The sequence below is a fragment of the Anser anser genome, assembly GCF_964211835.1.
Source record: "Anser anser genome assembly, chromosome: 2".
Classification (NCBI taxonomy): Eukaryota; Metazoa; Chordata; class Aves; order Anseriformes; family Anatidae; genus Anser; species Anser anser.
Window position 1 is genome coordinate 95,462,339 of NC_139721.1, and position 14,457 is coordinate 95,476,795.

The 14,457-nt window shown below is 40.9% G+C and overlaps 1 protein-coding gene across 1 annotated transcript in view; it reads left to right on the forward strand.

Annotated features, from left to right (window-relative positions):
- The first annotated feature begins 307 nt into the window (after positions 1–307).
- The window catches only part of PHACTR1 (phosphatase and actin regulator 1), a 359,571-nt gene continuing 345,421 nt past the window's right edge, over positions 308–14,457 (forward strand). The window contains exon 1 of the transcript XR_014580386.1: positions 308–1,787. The gene's annotated coding sequence lies outside the window, so the exon portion shown is untranslated. The remainder of the gene's footprint in view (positions 1,788–14,457) is intronic.

Consider the following 14,457-nt stretch of genomic DNA (forward strand, 5'->3'; position numbering starts at 1 on the left):
TTTAAATAGGTTTTTGATTAAAATACATTCAAGAAATGTACAAAAGGAGGAAATGTCACACTTAGGTGTTCTAGCAGAGAAATTGCTGGAAACATTTTGCTGTTGTATGTTGCAGACAGCTGGAGCACGATTATTCAGCAGCCAGTGCCACAGACATTATCACGATGGGCTTAAGGTGCTAAGTGCTTTGACACTGAGCTCACAGCATGGTTTCTTTGAGAAGAAAGAGTTAAAAAGAAAGGTTCTCCTGGTGGAGAAATGGTGTTTTGGTAGCATATAGGTAGCTGTCATCCAGAAATGTGAGGAGAAAGCGGAGAAGAGATGCAAGGCTCCTTTATGCACCTGGCTGAACCCACCTGCCCAGAACACAGTGTGTTCCTGAGGAGTGCTTCAGAAAGGTTTTGTGCCCTCTTGTAAAGACAGGTGTAGAAAAGTGCCTGAAGGGTTTTTTCAAAGCCTGAATAGCTTCTCTTATACAGTAAACCCCTGCTTTTGATAACTCCCAAGTCCTTGAAACTGAAGCACAAATGGTGAAACACAAAGAGCAGGCAGTCGCGGCACCTGCCTCAAGAGGCTGCGCTCGAGGCTGCTTTGCCCCTCATTTCAGGCAGACAGGAGGCAAGTCAGGGCTGCTGCTCCAGCACTCCTGGGGAAGTAGGTCTGGAAAACTCTCCTGTGGAGAAGTACCCAGTTGCTGTCCCATTCCAGAGGGGCTGTGCACTACCAGCACCAAGGTGCCTGGTGTGAGAGGCTGCGGAGAATCGCTGGATAACTGGGAGAGGCTTGTCCTCTGTTCTTTGCATGTCATGGCCTTTAAGGAAATGCTAGGCAGGGTGAGGACTGCTCAGTGCTCTGGACCTGAGGGTGGTTTGCAAATGTTTATTAAGTGACTTGATTGTTAAGTGGCTCTTTTAAGGAAAAAGGTTCTGCCTGCACACACAGCTGCACCCTGTCCCACAGGCTCTCTCCAGCCTACTGGCTGACACTGGAGATTCCACTAGGGCCAGGGTGGGTGCCAGAGGATGGGGACTTGGGGAAGGGCTGTTGCAGAGATATCAGGGGCCAAAGAGAGCACAGGCCATATTGGTGACAAGGGCACAAAGGCTTGGGGCACCAGGCTGGGCTCTCCATGGCACACTGTCACGGTAGGGATGGCTTTCGTTGCAGCTGCCTCTAGAGGGCTCATTGCGTTGTTGGAGAGGCACCAGCCTTTGTTCTCACTTCATGCAGCATCGCTGCCTGAAAAAAGCTTTGTGCCTTGCTTTGCTTTTTAACCTGCTATCCATTCCCTCTAAAATCGCCGATGGCTTGGCTTCCAAATTGAAGGTGTGAGTTGCAAGAGGTCTGTATGCCCTCACCCTGGCATCACTGGGGTGCAGCGCATGCACCCCATTGGGGAGGCAACAGGGAGTATCCCCTTCACATCTTGCAACCCTCTGAGAGTTTATGGCCTAAAAAACTTCACGACTCTGCACCTAAACCCTGCTTGTACCAGCACTTGTACCATCTGCTTGTACCAGCACTTCTGCTACAGAGCTGGCGTGATGTGGTTATTTGTCCTGCTGCCCAGGATGGGCTGCCAGAAGCATTGAAATTCAAGACCAGTGCCACTAATGGGTTTTGCATTTGAACAAAATTTCTGATCAGAAAAAAAAAAGGGGAAAGACAGACAAAAAGTGTTCCTATTAAACCCATGCTTCAATCTGGTAGATGGACACGTCTCCAAACACCCTCAAAGCCTTGGAAGTTGTTCATGACTGACTTCATTCTCCAGGGCCAGTTGCTAGGTATGTAAGCATACTTTTAAAGCTCTTTTTTTTTTTTTTTTTTTGGGGGGGGGGGCAGCAGTTACACTTACAGTAGAATCTGTGAATAAGAAGCTTTAACAGTTAGCACTGTTTAGTCATTCTTGTGACTTTCCCTGTGAACTGCACCACAGTTGACAATATTAGATTTCATCTACAATTACGTTGCCCATTCGTTAAGCTTTATCCTAATGCAGGACAACCAGTGAGGACCGCTTTGCAAAGGAAGCAACATAAAAGATTAAGCTATTTGTTCTGGCTACTGATTCTTCCTTGATTTTATAAGCTTCAGAAACCTCTTGATTTCATCTGGATTTGGTTTAGACTAGTCAGGGTGAGATCATCTCACTTATTGTACAGCTCCTCCTTACATGGAGAGTTCGGCCTTTACTCTTTGCAGCTTTTGCCATCTCCTGCTGAAGTCAAACGAAAGGCTCTTGTTGGCAAGATTGGAAGGGGGACAGACTGTTATCCCCCAAAAAGCACACGTGACTTAGCAGTGGTCCAAGACTCCACTGCAAGTCAATATTGCTGGTTGAGTTCATTGCTCTCCCCACGGAAATGAAATAGCTTCTGGCAGGGAACAGCCCCTGCCATAAGGAACAAAGCTGAGACTTTCTGGCTGCTGGAGTTCAAACCTCTGGCATAAATCAGTGAACACTGTACACAAAGGCAGTATAATAAGTCCTTACTGAGGCAAGAGTGTGAGTCAAAGCAAGAGGCAAAACACAAACACCAAGCACCAAAAGGGAACAAACATCTGACTCTGTAGCGTTGTGTGCCAAATGCCCCAGCACACGACAGGACACTGTCATGTTGTTGATGGTATTTTGTCATAATTATGTGCAATTTGCTTACAGACCTTGTTCGGCACAGATAAAATAATGATCAGCCTCTGTTTGGCTTCTCACTGAGGAACGACTATTTCAGTCCTGAAAACAGCCTTTGTAATCTGCATTCCTTAGCGCCTCCATGGTGAGAGCACGAGTGTTTGTACAGGCGTGGGGAGCCAGCCCATGCATTTCACCGGCTGCCAGCCTGATTTCATGCAGTCTTGGAGGGAACAGATTCTGGGGACTGCTCACAATTGCTCCTGTGCCCTTGATTGATAAACTTTGTATTATGGCTCCATGCAATTGGAAGGCCAATTTGCATGTATATTGCTAACGATTATTCACTCATTATTTTTATTAGGGAACCATACAGAGACCTCATCTGACAAGCAATCCAGTAGGTGCTGTATAAACATAAAGCTTTATGACAGTCTTGCCACAAAGGCTTTCTGGTGCCTAAGAGACAAACAAGAGCTTGATCACTCTGATTATATACAGTTGCTGCAGAGCTAAAAGGAGCAGGATCCTTTCTGCAAACTGCTCTTTATTTGTATAGAGTTCAGAGGCAGCCACATCTCTTGAGGGAGCAGAGGGAAACACAGTAAAGTCCTCATAAGCTGGGCCACATTCCGCCTTCAGGATCATTTGCGATCAGGTTTGCTGGAGTTAGGCACTGTAGAGTCCAACCCAGTGCATGAAAATATGTGAATGGTCCACATGGAGTTCTGCAGACATTCCTGTGCCTCTTCACAGCCACTTCCACTTTGAATCACTGTGAAGTACATGTTATAACCACATCCCATGGATTTCCATGGTCTATACAGGCCTTGGTCTTCTCACCTAGCTCAGGGTGATTTTTTTATCAAGGTTTTAAGCAGAACTGGCCCATCCTTGAGAACTGACTTATTGCATAACATGCTATTTCATGGTAAAAAGAATTATACAGTCATGAAGTTCATTCCTATAAGCGTATTAAAATAGTCAGAAGTTTCCTTTCTGTTTTTGATTATGCAATTAATTGAACATTCACCCCTCTTTCCCTGATAAATGAGATAAGTAATATACATCCTAAAAGAATTCCCAGTGGCATTGAAACTTGCACTCCATACTGTTCCTAGTTAGTGGTATGCTGTGAGATTACAGCCATCAACTTCATAACTTGATAACCCTCCAAAGTTTTGTGGCTCTTTTTCATAATGAAAGACATATATAGCAACTAATTTTGTCTCATATTCTTTATTATACAAAGAAAACAAGAATCTGTGTAAGGACCAAAGTTTCCTATGAAAAAATGTGTAGTGTCTTACCCCTTATGTTTTAGCTTCACAAAATACAAGGTCTAAAAGCTTATAATCAAATAAAAAATGTCTCTCCTTTTTATTAACCTATCAAATCAACTGTCAGAAGAGTGGCTTTCACTGAAGATGGTCAGTTTGCATGCCTTCAGTGTAGTGCAGACTGTTTTATTAAAATATTACAGCAGTGACTGTGTTCCCTCAGCCTCCATAATTCATTGAATCAGATTTTAAGACAATATTAAAGTCATCACTAAAACAGTGTCCTCGCTATTAAAGTAGCTAAAAAATTTGTTGAAAATCCATCTCTGCTAGTGCCCGGTTAATACGTTTAATTTTATAGCCTGACTAGATAAACCTGTGAATATAAATTCTGAAACTAATTCAATTTCCAAGTAGAATGCAAGCCATGTTATCAGTACAGTTCATAAAATGAATAGATTCCAGTAATATACTGAAACCTCGTCCCCCCACATGGTGGCTGAAATGTTAGAGCAATAACAGCAAGCATTTCAGAGGTTCCCTGCTGACTATGCTCATTCAGGGTGGTGGAGCTTAGCTTTATTTATTGAGCCTAATTTCCATTCATTGATGGAGAGGTCATGCTTGTAAGCAGAGAGACCTTCACTTGCAAAAGAGACTTGGGTAATTTCATCTCAGCAATTTGAGACTAAATTGGGACAAACATATCTGTGGCACAAATGTACTGATTTCCATAGAGAAATATCTCAGGTTTAAATGTATTCTATCAAGGTGATCTTAGCCAGAAGTAGTTACATGCAATATTCTTCTATATACATACATACTGACAGACAAACACACAGGCATGCACACATGTGCATGTAGAAGGTGTGTCTATATGTACATACTGTATATATAAATGCTATGTATATATGTCCACTTATTTCCTAGGTACACCTCTATAAGATGCTCAGCTGCTACTTCTGCAGGATAAAAATGCTAGTAGTGCTATACAGTATGCAAATCAATATTCACTGGAAATTCCAGACATGTCATCTCAGTAATGGATATTCTACATGCAGAATGCAAGGCGTTATACTGCTTACATCTGAGCAAGCAAAGCTTTAATTTTTGATGTTGCATAGATGCTTTTTATTGTTGTCTTCCACTTCTTGAAGTATATCAGCACTTCACAAGTGTTACCAGAAGACCTGCCCAACATGCAATTGAACATCTGGATCACACTCTCATTCCATTAGGCTGAGTATTCCGCATGGCAGAATTATATGAGTTTATCCTGAAAACAGCTGTTCAGTTTGATGCCAAAGGTTGAGTGAAAGTTTTCTAAATATTTCAAACTTTTGCTTTAAATTTGTATAACATGCTACTATCTCCTACAAGCTGATGGGTGGACTACCTTCAGAGGCCACTGCATTTCTGTTTGCCAAAACAAAATGTGTGCACCAAGGGTGCAATAAATTTAACTGCAGTGAATGGCCTTTTGGGGTCATTTTGAAGGAAGAAAAAAACAAAAAAAAGTTAATTTCACTTCAGAGAATGAATATTTTATGCAAGATTTGTGCTCAGGGCAATGTTTTGTTACTGGTATTGTGTAAACCCCACAGAAGTGAATCAAAGTCAAAGACCCAAGAATGGGACAGAGGATGCAGATGACAAACAGATGCCTGAAATTTCTTAAGAAAAAAAAAAAACAAAAACAGTAACTGGACTGCTCTGTGTGCCTATGCACACAAGTACACTTATGTTAATACCATCATACATGGACCAATATAATCAAATGTATTTAACAGTTCTGGGCAGTACAGTTTGGTCTTAGCACTGGACTGGCTTTGAGAAGCTCTTTGCATGTGACATTTCTTTTCTGAAAATGCAGCTTGCCAAAAACATCCTCCCTCTTCTCTGAGATTCCCCATCCATGAAAAAGTAACCATGTGTCCAGTGCATACATAGGTTGTATCTAGCTCTGCATCAAAAATATGAAGCTCCTTGAAAAGAGTATGAGCAGGATACAAATCACTCCCATCTAAGTGTCAGAGCTCAGACCTTTCTGTTTATGTATAAAAAAAGCTATCACAGGCCATCTGCAAAGTATATTTTTATTCTCTGTAAGGTTTCTTAATAGTATTCAGGACTGATGTGCTAAAAGTTTTCTTCTCCACTAATAGCTGTTAAAACCAGAACCTAGCCATATCAGAGATGAGCCCTGTGCATAACGGAAAGCTACATTCACCTGCTATGCGTGTCCTGGCCCACTGATGGCCAGTGGAGCGGCTCACCCTCAGGAAGAGGAAAACAGCATTGCAATGAAATTCACCAGGCTTAGATGAGCACCAAATTTTGCAGACTTCTGTTTTAGTGTTTGCTCTCCTGCTTTTTCAGTGCCTCAACTAACAGTAATAATTCTGTGTGTAGAACATCAGTGGCAAAGTAAAAAAAAGGCTTACACACTGCGAACCTTTTTATAGCACTTTAATACTTCCATTAGAAATTATTTGACTCAATAACATGATTAACTCAGTCTTTGTAAATAATTTCACCAACAATTCTTGGGTAATGAAAAATGTCTGTTTTTTTCTGCATGCTCTCACCTGACCCTTGACACATATCAATAGGTAATAAGCTATTTTATTCCTGTTTTCACTTCAGCAAATGTCCCTTACAGCATCACTTTAGCTCATTCATTAGAACAAATTTGTGTAGATATCTGAAAGTAATTTTCTTTCACTGTGGCTATAAAAGCTTCATTACATAAGGCGGGATTCCTATCAACATTTCAACAAGGAATCCCTTTTCGCTTCCAAATATTCCACCAGTCTAACAACTTTTATATTGCTCCTCAGGGCTGGCTCTAAGTCAACAGCTTCATTTCCCAAGTCAAATAGCTGTATGCTTGCTTATTCTACAGTATGTGGGCAGTTTGGCCCAGAAAACACTGTAATTAAGAGTTTAGACAAGACCTTGGCACTAAATTGTCCCTGAATACTGAAACAATGCATGCAGAAGCAGGGAAATAAAGCACTTTACAAAAAATAAGATTGCAAGCAATAAACACTCACAGTATTCGTGTCCATTTAAATGGACAGATGGAGCTGTTTGGGCCTATCAGGTCAATAATCCACAAACTAAGAAGGATTTATGTGACAGGCCATAACGGATTAAATCCACTTTGAAAAGGAGCTAAGGATAATGTTCAGTGTATGCAGGGGACTGATGTGGTATATAATAATGAACTGTTTTTGAATTAGCATAGTTATTTAAAAATTGAACATACAGGTGAAATAACAGGGTTTTAAAATGCCTGCATTTCGCTGATTGTCAAACTACACGAGCTTTAATGCTGAGTGTCACAATAATGAGTCAGAGCCAGGTTGGCAGAGCAGCATTTCCCCTGGGAGTGGTGCAGGACCAAGCCTCTGCTCTGCTCCTGACTCCAGGAAACAACACATGCAACCCTGTGATTTAGTGGGACAATGCTTGCTCCAGGTGCATCATATGCTGGTTTTTTTTTTTTCCAGCTGAGTTGACCACTAGGCAATTCCTAACCTTTCAAAGGCTATCACTTGTCCTGAAGGACAGTGAACCCAGCCTGGATGGGGCCACCAGTTGCCCCAGTCAGAGTCTCACTGATTCCCCACAGCAAGGGGAAATGATCTCCACCTGATAAGAGTGGGTTACCCTTTATCTGGTACAGGAGTAGTTGAGGTAGCCTTCTGAAAATTTTGCTTTTTCTGTTTGCATTTATTAAGCAATTTACCAGCTTGATTTGGACTAGGCTAATGTGTGACCGAGGTTTTCTATGTCCTATTCTGGCCAAGCAGGAGCAGAATTTCTTGGGTGTGTTATGAAGCTGATGTAATGATGTGGGTAAGTGTTTATTTTATTGTTGTATGCTTCAATAAGTCTATAAGTAGTAGCAAATATGAGTTCAAGCTCTCTTCTACCTTCCTGGATAGTAGTCTATGTCTGCATTGTCTTCTCATCTAAAAAGTCTTTCCTATTTCCACAGATTCTTGGCTCTGGCTTTCTTAGTTTCTTACCCCTTCCCTCACACTTCCTTCTTTTTCCAAGTTTTTTTTTTTCTTTCTTTTAATTATCTAAAATATTGGAAAGCTTCTATGCTGCAGTCCTAGCAACAGTAGTTTCTTTTCTTTTTCTGTGTTTGCAAGAGCTTGGAAATATTTCATAATGACTGTGTCTGTCAAAAACATTACAAAGCATTAGACCAGTTTTTCATTATCTATAGAAAACGTGGCCCCACAGCAAGTTAGAAGAGCTGAATTCAGTGGTGTTTAGCATCTAGGATGAGGAGATGAGGATGTGGAATACAACAGGTACCTCTTACAGAGAGGTAGCTCCCTGTGCACGGGGGGGTGGGCAAACTCTAGCGTTCTTCTGGTCACACCAACTCATCTCACTTTTTCACCCGAAGAGCAAAGCTCACGGTACTTCCCTTCCTCCTTCTGGTCAGGCAAGTACATTGAGAGATGTTTGAGGTATTCAGATACTCTGGATACAAGTGTCTCATTGAAACTGGTAAACAAATACAGAATAAACAGAGAAGCCCTCAGGAATGCTGTGAGCTGCTTACCGGCATGTCCTTGGATGCATACTCCTGTTCAAGTCAAGAGCTGTTCTGCTTGCAACTCAAGAAAGTACGTGGTTAAATGCACTGATCTACAGTCTTTTGTTGCTTTCAAGAAGTTCAAAAGACCTACACCCACCAGCAGCAGAAACTTGTGGGAGCTGAACAAAGGAAGGGTGCTAGGAGTCTGTTAACTTAACTGCTTGTGGTTGGTTCTGCATGCTTCTTCCCCTGATGTGTGAAATGCATGTGTATGTATAAAATATAAGCAGCTTGAAATGTGTTTTATATTGAAATGTGTTATTTTTTTAAATATATGTATATACAAATGGAGCCTAGTCTGTTCCAAAACATGTTTGAACTATACAAAAATGAAGAACTGGACTTCAGTTTAAGCTTGATTGCCTAATCAATTTGTATAGAGGCTGGTTGGCAGAGCAGGGATAATGGTAACTTAATTGGTCAGACATTTTCTGGAAAAAAAAAAAAGAAAAAAAAGTCCTTTTTCTTTTTCTTTTTTTTTTTTTTACTCAGTCCTTGCTTCTGTGCCTTTAGATCCATCCTTTCACACAGATATTATTTATCAGAGGAGAAGAACCCTTCAGATGCCCAAGAAAACTCACATAATCTCTAAACACAGAATTGTTGACCTTGTTTTATTTGCTCTCTTTCTTAAGGTCAAAAAGTCAGGAACAGCATCTTTGAAATGTGTCATCTTCTCATAATTTCTAAAACACCATCTTTGTCTTTCTACTGGGCAATGAAGTAAAATTATTTGTAAGATCTGAAGAGGGGAAAGGGGAGCTGTTGAGGCCTTGTTAAGCTTAACAGTTTGACATACCTGGAATTCATAGTTATTCAGTGCAGAACCTGAACAGGTACTTACCTTAGCCTTAGAGTTGAGGACATGTTTAAATATTCTTTTAAATTGGGTCCAGGATCACAGCTGAATGTGAAGAAGGGTTTCTTGATTTGCTGACAGCCATAGAAAAATAAAGAAGTAATTTTGATTTCAGATGATGAATATTTAAACAAAAATTCACAGAATGAAGAACTAAAAAGAATCACTTGTGGTAAAGAACTGTCTTGATTGGTCTGAAACAGAGTGTGTTTTTCAATTTGAGCTTTTTGAATAATTTTAAAATACTTTTTGAAAGTCATTTCAAATGAAAACGTTGTTTTGTGCTTGAAGCAAAATATATCACTATCAAAAATGTCAGAGTACAATGTTTTGACTTTTTCAGGTTTGTTTGTCATGCACCCCTACCGCAGCTATTTCTAAGAACAGATGCTTTGGTAAAATTGACCCAAATTCAAAAAATATTTCTCTATCACTGCATAGAAGCTTTTTCACTTGATGTTTCAGACCAGCTATGATCTGGATGACATAGAAAATGTTAATAATAACTTATTTCTATAACCTTCTGCCCTGTATAATCCTTCAAATGTCAGAATACGCACTGGCTACAGCACTTATCCCCAGCAAATGGATAACCCACAAGTGAGCAGAACAGCAAGATACACTATGTGTTGGTGTCAGCAGTGAGATATCAGTGTGCGATGACACAGTGAGAAAATGCTTAAGTGGAGCTATTTGTCATGTAACTAGTGCAGTGATGAACACAGAACTCTGGATCAAGCTGAAGGCTGAATTTCTGGTATGTACAAGGAGCACATATTCACTGGCTATGGGAGGTTGAACATCACCATTGTGTCTGCAAAGGTACCTCATGATGAGGTCAGCTAGAAGAAGCAATAATAGAAAAAGCAAGACATGCCAGAGGAAATAGTGACCCCATTGAACTTGTTGGGAATTTTTCTGTCTACACTCCACTGCCTTTATCTTCACCACGGGACTCAGAGTACATTTTCATAGAATCATAGAACATCCCGAATTGGAAGGGACCCATAAGGGTAATCGAGTCCAATTCCTGGCTCCACACAGGTCTACCCAAAAATTCAGACCATATGACTAAGAGCACAGTCCAAATGCTTCTTAAACTCCAAAAGACTTGGTGCTGTGACTACCTCCCTGGGGAGCCTGTTCCAGTGTGCAACCACCCTCTTGGTGAAGAACCTCTTCCTGATATCCAGCCTGAATGTCCCCTGCCATAGCTTGGCACCATTCCCTGTGGTCTTATCACTGGTCACTAAAGAGAATAGATCGGCACCTGCCCCTCCACTCCCCCTCGTGAGGAAGCTGTAGACCGCGATGAGGTCTCCCCTCAGCCTCCTTTTTTCCAGAGTGAACAGGCCAAGTGACCTCAGCTGCTCCTCATAGTCTTCCTCTCTAGGCCCTTCACCATCCCCATAGCCCTTCTCTGGACGTTCTCCAATAGTTTCATGTCCTTTTTGTACTCTGGTGCCCAGAACTGCGCACAGTACTTGAGGTGAGGCTGCACTAGAGTAGAACAGGACAACCACTTCCCTTGACTGACTAGCAGTGCCGTGCTTGATGCATCCCAGGATATGGTTGGCCCTCCTGGCTGCCAGGGCACACTGCTGACTCGTATTCAACTTGCTGTCAACCAAAACCCCCAGATCCCTCTCTGTGGGACTGCTCTCCAGCGTCTCGTCACCCAGTCTGTACGTATAGCCAGGGTTGCCCCATCCCAGGTGCAGGACCCGGCACTTGCTTTTGTTAATCTTCATGTGGTTGGTGATCGCCCAGCTCTCCAATCCGTCCAGATCTCTCTGCAAGGCCTTTCCACCCTCATCCGAGCCCACAGCTCCTCCAAGTTTAGTGTCATCAGCAAATTTGCTCAAAACACCTTCTAGTCCTACATCCAAATCACTTATAAAAACACAGAAGAGAAGTGGCCCTAAAATGGAGCCTTGGGGGACCCCACTAGTGACCATCCACCAGCCTGATGTGGCCCCACTTACCACAACCCTTTGAGCCCTACCTGTCAGCCAATTGTTTGCCCATCGTGTTTTGGGCTTGTGAGACTGAGTAAGTGTTTTGGTTGCGTACCAAAAAAAACCTTACGTAAGTATTTGTTTCATTTTTCTTTTTGTCTGTGTACACTCCCGTGCATGTGCTGTTTTACCCAGTAGCATAGCTACGAGGAGTGAGAAGCTTCACCATGTTCTAACAGGTCCCGGTCCAGATTACCATTAAAATGTTATGATATGCCATAGTAGAAAATCAGTTTCCCAGTAGGAAGTATTGGATGCAATGTGAGAAACCAGGAGTTTCTCTTTCCTGTTCCCCTGCAGGTTTCCCCTGGTAATCTACAGGCAAGTCTTCTACACTATCAGATCAATTGTAGGGGAATCAATTCACATTGTTTAGTTGTTGTATGAATGTATTCAAGGTTTCCATGTGTGAGGGGCAAATTATTTTAATGATAACACTGTAAGCTTCTATTTATATCAGTAAGAGCAAGCTTCATCTGGAGCCTCTGAGCTGAACCCCTTTGTGCAGGGGTTTGTGTCCCTACTTGCTGCATAATAGCATGATTTCTATACCCTCAAACCTCCAAGCACAGTGATTCCTCATGAATCCTTCAAGCTCAACCTATGGGTGCAGGCAATATATCCTGAACATGGAAAGGTCTTAAAACAATATGAGCAATAGAGAGAAAAGCAAGCACGGAAGAATGACTTCGGGTGTCTTATATTAGCAGAAGATATCTTTATTTTTTACAATGTTATGGTGACAGGGTGATGCAAGTTTCCTTTAGCTTTCACCAGCTGAACTTTATGGCAATTTATTTGGCTTCTTAACATCTGGCCTGTGAACAGTTTGTATAGTCATTGGAGTTGTTTTGATCTTAGTCTCCAACGCTGGCCAAAGAAATTTCAGCAGCTTGACTGGAGCCCAGAAATAGGATCTTCACAGTTGACAATTCTGGTTTTATCACTAACTGACCTGAGGGTGTTTATCAGCAGGTATATTACTTTTAACAAATATTTCAGGTTTTGTCTGTGTCTTTGAATTAAATCAAACCAACATAATCATAAAATCAACATCACAAAAACCAGGTCAGCATATACTGCTTGTAAATTGTCACAAAGCATCTGTCACATGCTTAATCTGCTTTTTAAAGCAGGGTGTATGCCTTTGCTTAAGCCCATGTCTTAAGCTACTTCTTTAGCCCCCTGTGGTTTGACAGGGCATGATCGGAGGGCAAGATTACTTGTGCTTGTTGTACAATGTCCAGTGTAGAAGTAGCTGTCTCATTATCAAGCAGTAGCTCTGAACAGGTTGTTTAAAGCTTTTAGCATTCTGACATAGGTCCTGAAAAGTAACAGCCCATACTAGCAGCCCTCCACATAGAAAAAACTTTTAATATTTAGCAGAGCAATGCATTTCTTTTAAGAAACATCATGAAATCAGCCTCAGTCAGGACTATCCTGGTTGGTCCTTAATCACAATCATCTGACCAGCACCATTAACAAGCAGCTAAGAGAACATTGTTTTGACTGACTCTTTGGTTGCATGGTTCCATGAGTGTGAACAGAGGATTGATTTTTATAAAGGCATCTTTAGATGATTATTCTACTGTCTCTTGAACAGTGTCTACCAATAGAGGATCCACTCTTTCTGGTAAATAATATCACTTTCACTCTGTACCACTTTCATTGTCCGGGCCTGATTCCCTTGGGGACATACTGTACTGATCCACAATGACACAGGATTAATTAAAACAATATCAGAATTGGGAATTTCTGTGTTAAATCTTATGCTTTTTGTAGAATAATATTTTACTTTCTCAGTGGAAAAAGTAGGTAACCAGCTTCCATAAGGGTTGTGACAATGGGCCCATCAGTCACCTCAAAATTTTAACTCTGCAAAAGTAAATGTAATTCTTCAAATCTTCTAGGGACTTCTTTTACTGCAGTTGCATATATTTGCATAGTGATTCACAGATAAGTGCATGCCAATAGCCACTTCTGTGAACAGATGTTGACTTCTAGAAGTATCAGAGTTCCATGAACAAGTATGTATTTTTGCATGTACAGAGAAATGCATAATCTAGTAGTATGCTGGAAATTTAAGTTTTGCCTTCCAGCATGCGTATAGAGTCACAGCATGCTCATCAGCCTTTGTAGAAGTACTCCTGCCTTTCAGTAATAACAAGAAAGAATTTAGAGTAAGAAGAGGACAACCAGAAAAGAAATTGTGCTGCAGTAATGTTGCTAATAGAGACACTGTATGCAATACATGATGGTATCTTATTAAAAAACAAAAAAAAAGCAACATTCAATTTTAAATGGTGTTTGTCAAACAGCGTAGTGATTGAATATGTTCTTAGTCATTATTATAACAATTATGTAGCAAATATTGAAATAACAGACATTATCTAAAAATTCAAACATTTGGAATGGGCTGTTCTAGTAACAGGTTTGTAGGAATCCACTACATATTTCCTTTGCGTGTTGGTATTATCAAGATGAGTCTTATGAAATAGGGACATTTAATAGGGATGTTGTAGGACAGCATCATATAGTGGAAAAGAGAATGAGTTTTGAATCAAGTTTCATCACCCTTTTTGCAGAAAAAAGCACTTGTTAGCTCAAGGGATAATCTGCCCTTCTGATGACAGAAGGTTTTTATAAATGGTAATAAGTTTCCAGGCACTAATATATTTTTTGGACCAAAATGAAATTAGGCATAATGTAGCCCAAACTCAATGTTAGGGTAATGAAATGCATATACTTCTCTCTGGTTGCGTTCTTCCCCTGGTGTTCTCGCAAATCAACAGTGCTACCCCAGTAATAGGTGTTACTAGACCAGTTTCTATAGATGCATACAAAATTTGAGATGTACTTAGCCGATGGATTGGTTTTTTTGTTTGTGTGTTTTTTTTGTTGTTGTTGTTTTGTTTTTTAGGTTTCTTGTATGATCAACTGGGAATCTATTCACTTTTATTATGATGTTCTCTTGATGTTCTTTCAGATTATACACAGCTGGCATTCTGAACTTTGTTGCATCAGAACATTAACTACTGGAA